We start from the raw sequence: 8,599 nt of genomic DNA, 5'->3' as shown, positions 1-8,599 counted from the left end.
CAAATCACGGGGATGCCCTGGTCTTGCTGCTGTCCAGGACACCATCACCACTAAATCCCCAAATAAATTGTACTCTGTGCAATCCTGGATGTGTCTGCCTCTTTCTTCAGTCTCATGGCAACTTGAAACACTGGGACTGGGTCGTTCCAGAACACACGAGAAGATGATTATTGCTAAGGGCCTCTAGTATGTTGTCTTTTTTCCAAAATGATCATTTCATTTTTGGAAACTATCACATTAGTGGCTTTGCATGACAATGAGTAATTTGTATATTGATGTTTATAAAAGGACTAGTATGGGATTGGGGGAATGAGTATTAAATGCATATAACAGGGTAATTTTGAGAGAACTTACATGTAAATAAATCCCCTTTCAACTAACTTCAAGGAATTCTGCATGTGTTAAATTGATTTCATTAATCATTATTTCCTAAAACTACAAGTGGGGAGCATATATTGTTATGACCATAAATGCTGTATTGAATTTGACCTGTAGCTGAAACTATGTATGAAAATGTCAGACCTCACAGGTTTCATTCAGAACCACACTTCACATTAATATGACTAACTCTATAATACACAGTTCACACAATTAAATGGCATGTTTGGATATGATAGAAATTTATGCAATGTAGAGACAAAAGAGAGAAACACTAGAGAAATCTATTTCAATTCCTTCATTATTTGGTAGAATAAATTGTAAGTTAGAAACATTAAGTGATTTGTTCAAAGTCATTGAGGTAATTAGTGTCAGATCTGGAACCAGGAAGCAGAACAGGAAACATATTCATTATAAGGTCTAACTGTTGGCATTCTTGCTATTATTGAAAAGAAAAATAAGGCATTGAAAATGAAATGGAGAATTGACAGTTATCAATAAAATTATTTTAAGTGACTCACTTATCCACGCAATTCAGGCAAAAGTCAGCATTGTAGTTTCTGGCTAAATTAAATGATATTTAATACTATTTAATTTTCCATTGCAAAGAAGTTTAGATGGAAAACCTCATTATATTATCCATCATATTATCTGGTTGCTTCCTCTTTAAAAACACTTCATCTTGTTCTTGTGTGATTTTCTGTTACTATGATGCCTCAAGTCACTTCTTACTGGAGAGTTGGAAACTTTAAGGTTCAGAATGTGGCAATATTGTATGGAATGTCACTGAGTTAAGTTTGTAAATAAAGCAGCACTTTCTAACTGCTAATATGTGCAAGAATCACCTGGAGGTCTTGCTAAAAATGCAGATTTCAAAGTGTAAGACCATAAATGCGACATTTTAAAAAATTCCATTTTCAATACCATCCCCAAAAATAAATGTTTGGGAAATTTTTAACAAAAGTGCAAGATCTGTAATGGATTTGTAACTATAAATCATTGTTGACAGAAATTAAGGAAGACCAAATGAATCCTGAAAGATTCCATGTTTGTAGGTTGAATGACTCAATATAGATGATGTTATCATATCATCTATAGATTCAGCACACTCCTTACCAAAATCTTAACTGAGTTTATCATAGAAATTGACAAACTTATCGTAAAATACATATGGAAATGCAAGGGACTGAAAAGAGCTTAAACTGGCTATTGTCAAAAAAAGACTACAGAAAACAAGTACTGGTGAGGATGTGGAGAAAAGCAACACTTGGACACAACTGGAGGGAATATAAATTAATATATAAATTAATACAGTCATTATGGCAAAGTATGGAGGTTCCTCAAAAGTTAAAAATAGCTAGCTTGTGATCCAGTGATCCCTCCTGGACAGATATCCAAAGGAAATGAAATCAGTGTCTAAGATTCAGCGGCACTCCCATGGATATTGCATCACTATTAGCAAAATTCAGAAATGAAACAACCTAAGTGTCCATCAGCTGATGAAAGAATAAAGGAAATGTGGTACATATACACAATGGAATACTACTCATCTGTAAGGAAGAATGAAACCCTGTCATTTGTGACCACAGAGCTAGGAGAAAGAAGCCCTGGTATGCTATTATATAGTAGAGTGACTACAGATAAAAATAACGTGTTGAACATTTCAAAAAAATTAAAGAAAATAGAAAGTTTTCACCACAAAGAAATGATAAATGTTTGAGAAGATGAATATGTTTTACCTGTTTTAAACATTATGCATGTATACATTATGTAGTGTATGAAAACATCTTATGCTCGCCCATTAATATGTATACTTTTTGGGGTTTGGACACTTAAAAATTAAATTAAATTTTAAAAACTTAGAAAAGAACAAAGGTGAAGAAGTAATGCTTCAGATTTTAGAATTACTACAAAGCTACAGTAAAATAAAGCAGGATGGTACTGGCTTAAGGATAACAGATAGACGAATGAAAAGAGTAAATGAGAATTCAAAAATAAACCAATACACTCATAGTGAATGGATTTTTAACAAGATCACCAGGACAATTGTAATGGGGGAAATTATTCTCTTTAATAAATGATGCTGAACAACTGGATATCCATATGCAAAAACTGGACATTGATCTCACACCTTATTTACAAAATTAACTGAGGGTGGATCAAACACCTAAATATAAAGAATAAATTTAATACAAATTCTTAGCAGAAAAGCAAGGGAGTAAAACCTTAGACTAGGCAATTATTTCTTAGGAATGAGACCAAATATACAAACAACCAATAAAAAATACTGAATAAACAGGATATTATAAAAATAAGAATTTTGTGCTATAATGAGTACTGTCCAGAAAGTAAAATGAAAACCTACAGAATGGTAGAAAACTTTTGCAAATCATATATTTGGCAAGTTATACTAAGAACTCATAAACTCAATAATAAAATACAAGTGATTCAATTAAAAATGGATAAAGGATTTGACTAGACACTTCTCCAAAGAAGTTATACAAATGACTAATTAGTACATGAAAGAAGATCAGTGTCATTAGTTACTCAGGAAATGCAAGGCTAAATTATAATGTATTACACATCATAACAGCTAGGATAGAATTATGAACTGGATATGAGGTATCCCCCGAAAGCTTACGTGTGAGACAATGCAAGAAGATTCAGAAGAGAAATGATTGGGTTGTGAGAGTCTTAAGCTAATCAGTGAATAAATCCCTCATGGATTAATGAGTGGTAACTGGAGGCAGGTGGGGTGGTGACTAGAGGAAGTGGTTCATTGGGGGCATAGCTATGGGGTATTATTTGTATCTGCAGAGGAAGTCCTCTCTTGCTCTCTCTCTCTCTCTCTCTCTCTCTCTCTCTCTCTCTCTCTCTCTCTCTCACTGTGCTTCCTGATGATTGGGGCTGCTTCCCTCTGCCACACTCTTCCATCATGATGTTCTGCCTCACCCGAATCCTTGAGGATAGAGCCAGTTTTTTCTATGGACAGAGTCCTCTCAAACCGTGAGCCCTCAAATAACTATTCCTCCTCTACAGTTGTGCTGGTTGGTCATTTAGCCACAGCAACAAAAGAGCTGATTAAAACAGAGGGTTATAATTAAAAAAAAAAAAAAAAGCAATAACAAGTGTTGGTTAGGATATGGAGAAATTGGAATCCTCATATATTACTGAAGAGAATATAAAATGGTACTTTAAGTACTTCTTTTGGAACAGATTGGCAACTTATCAAAACTTAAACATAGAGCTATCATATTACCCAGCAATTCCACTCATAAGTATATGCCCCAAAGAAATGAAAAAAGTATAGTCGCACAAAAACTTCTGTGCATGTTCATAGCTGCATTATTCATAATAGTCAAAATGGAAACAACTCAATGGCTATCAGCTGAAGAATGGACAAACCATATGTGATATATTTATATAGGATATTATTCAGAATAAAGGCTAAAAATATTCCATAACATGGATAAGTATTAGGAACATTTCAAGTTAAAAAAAATCAGACCACAAAAGCAAATTATTACATAATCCATTTATGTGAAATTTAGATGAATTTACATGAAATGTCCAGAGTAAGCAGATCCATAGAGGCAGTAGATGGGTGGTAACCTAGTGGTTAGGGAAGGGAGAGAGTGAGGAGTGACTGCTGATGGGGTTCAGGATTTCTCTCTGGTGTGATGGAGATGTCAGGGAATTAGTGGTGATGATTGCACAGGGTTGTGGATATATGCAGATACCACTGAATTTTATACTATAAATGGATGCATTTTATGGAATATGAATAATCTCAAGACTTTAAAAACAAAAGACTGGAACGGGACCCATAGTTCTGGTTTTCTAAATGCTCGGGGGTGATGTCAATTCTCCTGGTTCACAAAGTGTAGTTGGGAGAACAAAGGTTTAGAGAACTCAACCCAAGGTCTGGGTGGGACATTGTTTCAGTCCGTTTTTTGTTTTTGTTGTTGCTGTGACCAGAAGAACAATATAGAAGAGGAAAGTCTTGTTTTGGCTCACAGTTTCTGAGGTTCAGTCAACAGTCAGCTGACTCCATTGCTCTGGGCCCATGATGAGGCCATGGTGGAAGGACATCGCAGAGGAAAACAGCACAGGACATGGCAGCCCAGCCAGGAAGCAGAGAGAGAGAGCTCCACTTACCAGGGATAAAATGTAAACCCCAAAGGCATACCCCCAGTGACCTTCTTCCTCCAGTTACACTGAACCCGCCTACAGTTACCCAGTTAATCTAGTCAAGTGAGTTCATCCTCTGATTAGGTTATATCTTTCATGATCTGATCATTTTACTCCTGAGCCTTCTTGCATTGTCTCACACATGAGCTTTTGGGGGACACCTGATATCTAAACTATAACAGACATACAACTTTCTACTTCTGAACATATTGCCAAATGTAGTTGTACATTGCTATAAAGGGTGGTCTCTCTTCTTTCTTCACTGCTAAAATGCTAACTCCAAAAAACAGGTCTTGGGTCAGTGTGTGTGACGCACATCACTCACAATGAGACAAGAACATACACATATCTTAGCACCCCAGCCCCTGGTTCCTGAGGATCAATCAGAGTGGTCTTTAATAGTCAACCAGAGTTACTGCTTCTGGGAGACTATTTTATGTTATATATGTTTGTTAAGAACTGTATCAGGCAGGGTCCTCCTAGGGAAACCATTCAAAGTATTTAACATAGAGAAATTTTACAGGGAGCTGGTCACAGGTGACAGGAACAGAGATGCCAACTAGGGTGGTGAGACAAGCTGGAGTTTAGTTACAATGGGAAACCACTAATACCCGAGACTAGATGATCAAAGGGAAAAGACTGTATTAATGAAGTTCACGGACCAGGTTATACCCAAGAAACTGAAAGCATAGGGAGTCTGTTCTGGAGGAATTGGAGACAGAGGGACACAGTTGGAAACACCATGCAGTCATGGGGATCGGGGAAGAAAAGCCCTGGCTTCTCCCTTTCTCCCATCCTTCAGGTACCTGGAAGGGCATCCCATTGGTGGAAGCTCTTTGAATACCAGCTCCCTCATGAGCTGGGAAACACAGCTGGTGATAGGGATCTCCCCCTCTGCACGGCTCAGAGCAGGGGAAGGAGAATTATGATTAGAAGACAAATGGGCAAAAGACTGTCATAAGACCCTTAAGGAAGTGTAAATTTGTCAGTGACAATAATCATTGCCAAGGAAAAACAAAATGGGAAGACCTGGTTGAAAAGCAATTACCCTGCATACTTCTTGACTTTGGTTGCACATTAAAATAACCCAGGAAGGTTTAAAAAATCCCCTGCCCAAACTACACCACAGACTAATTACATTAGGATCTCTTAGAACCCAAACATTTGTATCTGTTAAAACTATCCAGAACATTACAACATGCAATCAAGATTAAGAACCAGTACTATAGGAGAAGAGATTGAGCAAGTAATATTTTCTGTTGTTTACTATTAAGCATCATAAAAATAAGGGCACCATTTTTCTATCCACCCTATAGTAGAGTAGTAAAATACCTGGAGCAAGAGAAGAAAGGAAAGAAATTTCACAAATGGGATCATTTTAAAGATCATATAACATTTTGGAAAGACACACCCTAAAGGTGAGCAAATGCTCTGATCAGGAGAGAGACTGCTTGGGGGAAGGGAGGGCATCAGTATCAGCTTGTGGAAATAAGGGAAGTTAAGGTAGTGAATTCGAAAGAATTTAAACAAATCAGTTGGACGTTGTAAAGAGGGCAAAACAAGAAAAGAGGCAGAATGAAGAAAGGATTGTGACCCTTCCACCAAGTGACAGGGGTCCAAGAACATAACAAAAACTGGAAGCAGGATCACAGTCTGTAAGTATGGTGCATGTGCTACTTCTGGTTGCCCAGGCAACAGGAACCTTCTTCCTTATGCTAATGACAGTATAATGAGGAAAACCACATGCCATATGCATGCAGTAAAGAATAATTAGAGGTGGAGTCACACCTGGTCCAGGGAGCTCCCTTTAGGAATGCTAAGTAGAAAGCTGGGTGAGATTTCTATGAGAGGTTGTGAAGGTGTGAAGGGGATGCATTTGATTTATGTGAAAACAAGAAGTTGAGACTTCTGTGGAGAGTCTCATAGGTATGAACCCTGTGGCTACTTCTTCACGTTCTCTTAAGACTAACTTCACCTGGGAATGGGAACTCCAGGCAGCTGGGGCTTGGCTGGCTCTCCATTCAGGGGATGCAAACATGTTGATTTAGCTTCAGGAAGAAAAATCGCAATTTACAAAGATCGCCCTGCCCTTTTTAAAATATGTAAGTGTCATATATTTTTCACTCAGTCATCCTGCTTTCTTCATGACTGAAAAATTAAATTTTAATATTGCAAAAAGCTTATCTGCACAGCAATATTGGAAGAACTTTCAAGTATTTTTTCCAATGTAAGGAAAGAAATGTAAATAAAAATCTTACTTTTTATGCAGTTTTTTTTCCAGTGATTGAAGTAGAAACCAAAATGCTTCATATTTTAGAGGAGTGCTTCTAAAACTTTAATGTGCCCAGGAATCACCAGGGGATCTTTTTAATTATAGTTTAAATTCTGCTGGCCGGAAGTGGGGCCCGACATTCTGCATTTCTAACTAGATTCAGATTATGCCATTTTTTTTGGTCCAAGGAGTAATGAGATTTTAATTTAATACAGTAGTTATCCAGAAAATAGAAATGATATTTAGTAGTTAAATACTTCTCAGACACAATAGTTTTTGTTTTGTGAACACTTTTTTTGAAACAATTTTCATCTAATTGGTTTCTTTTTGTAAATAATATAAGAAACATATAGTTACAAAAATTCAAAAATTATAGAAATATGTGAATTAAAAGTCCAACTTCATCTCCATACTACTTTACCATCTCTCTCCTCTGTACATAAACACTTTGCCACACTACACATTTTGTACATATAAATAAACTAAATGGAGTAGTATAATGAGTATTTGATATTATTGAGAACTTTTACAGAGTACTTAGAAGTGGATTCACACATTTATGAACACACAAATATATGACAGACTAGATTATATGCAATTTTCTTCCATATTAAAAACAACTAACCTCAAATCAACATCTTTCCATGTCAATATTCACTTAATTTTATTACTATATACTATTCTATTCTATTGATTGAGATTATTTCTGTTGATCACTTTTAGAAAAATACAAACATTTTTACATAGTTTTTTAAAATTAATTTTCCCCATCCCCATTGCCCCACCCCTCCCCTAACCCCCCTCTGCATAATACAAAGATCCTTCATTTTTCCCTATCCTCCCCCCCCAACTATGGAACCGCATCCACTTATCAGAGAAACATTCAACCTTTGGTTTTTGGGATTGGCTTATTTCACTTAGCATGATATTCTCTAGTTCCTTCCATCCATTTACCTGCAAATGCCATAATTTCAATTTTCTTTAAGACTGGAAATATTTCATTGTGTATATGTACCACATTTTATTTATCCATTCATCTGTCAAAGGGCATCTAGTTTGGTTCCATAGTTTAGCTATTGTGAATTGAGCTGTTATAAACATTGATGTGGCTGTGCCACTGTAGTATGCTGCTTTTAAGTCCTTTGGGTATAAACCAAGGAGTGGGATAGCTAGGTCAAATGGTGGTTCCATTCCAAGTTTTCTGAGGAATTTCCATACTGCTTTCCATAGTGGTTGCACCAATCTGCAGTCCCACCAGCAATGTATGAGTGTACCTTTTCTCCCATCTCTCCCCCAACACTTATATTATTACTTGTGTTCTTGATAATTGCCATTCTAACTGGAGTGACAAGAAATCTTAGAGTATCTTAGAGTAGTTTTGATTTGCATTTCTCTAATTGCAAGAGATGATGAACATTTTTCCATATGTTACTTGATCAATTGTATATCTTCTTCTGTGAAGTATCTTTTCAGTTCTTAACCCATTTATTGATTTTGGTTTTTGTGTTTTTTTTTTTTTTTTTGGTGTTAAGTTTTTGAGTTCTTTATATATCCTGGAGATTAGTGGTCTATCTGAGTTGCATGTGGTAAAGATTTTCTCCTATTATGCAGTTTCTCTCTTCACATTGATTGTTTCCTTTGCTGAGAAAAAGCTTTTTAGTTTGAATCCATCCCACTTATTGATTCTTAATTTTACTTCTTGTGCTTTAAGAGTCTTGTTAAGGAAGTCAGGCCCTAAGCTGACATGATGAACATTTG

The sequence above is a fragment of the Sciurus carolinensis genome, chromosome 2 (genome assembly GCF_902686445.1).
Source record: "Sciurus carolinensis chromosome 2, mSciCar1.2, whole genome shotgun sequence".
NCBI classification, from domain to species: Eukaryota; Metazoa; Chordata; class Mammalia; order Rodentia; family Sciuridae; genus Sciurus; species Sciurus carolinensis.
Note: the sequence above shows the minus strand (reverse complement) of the source record.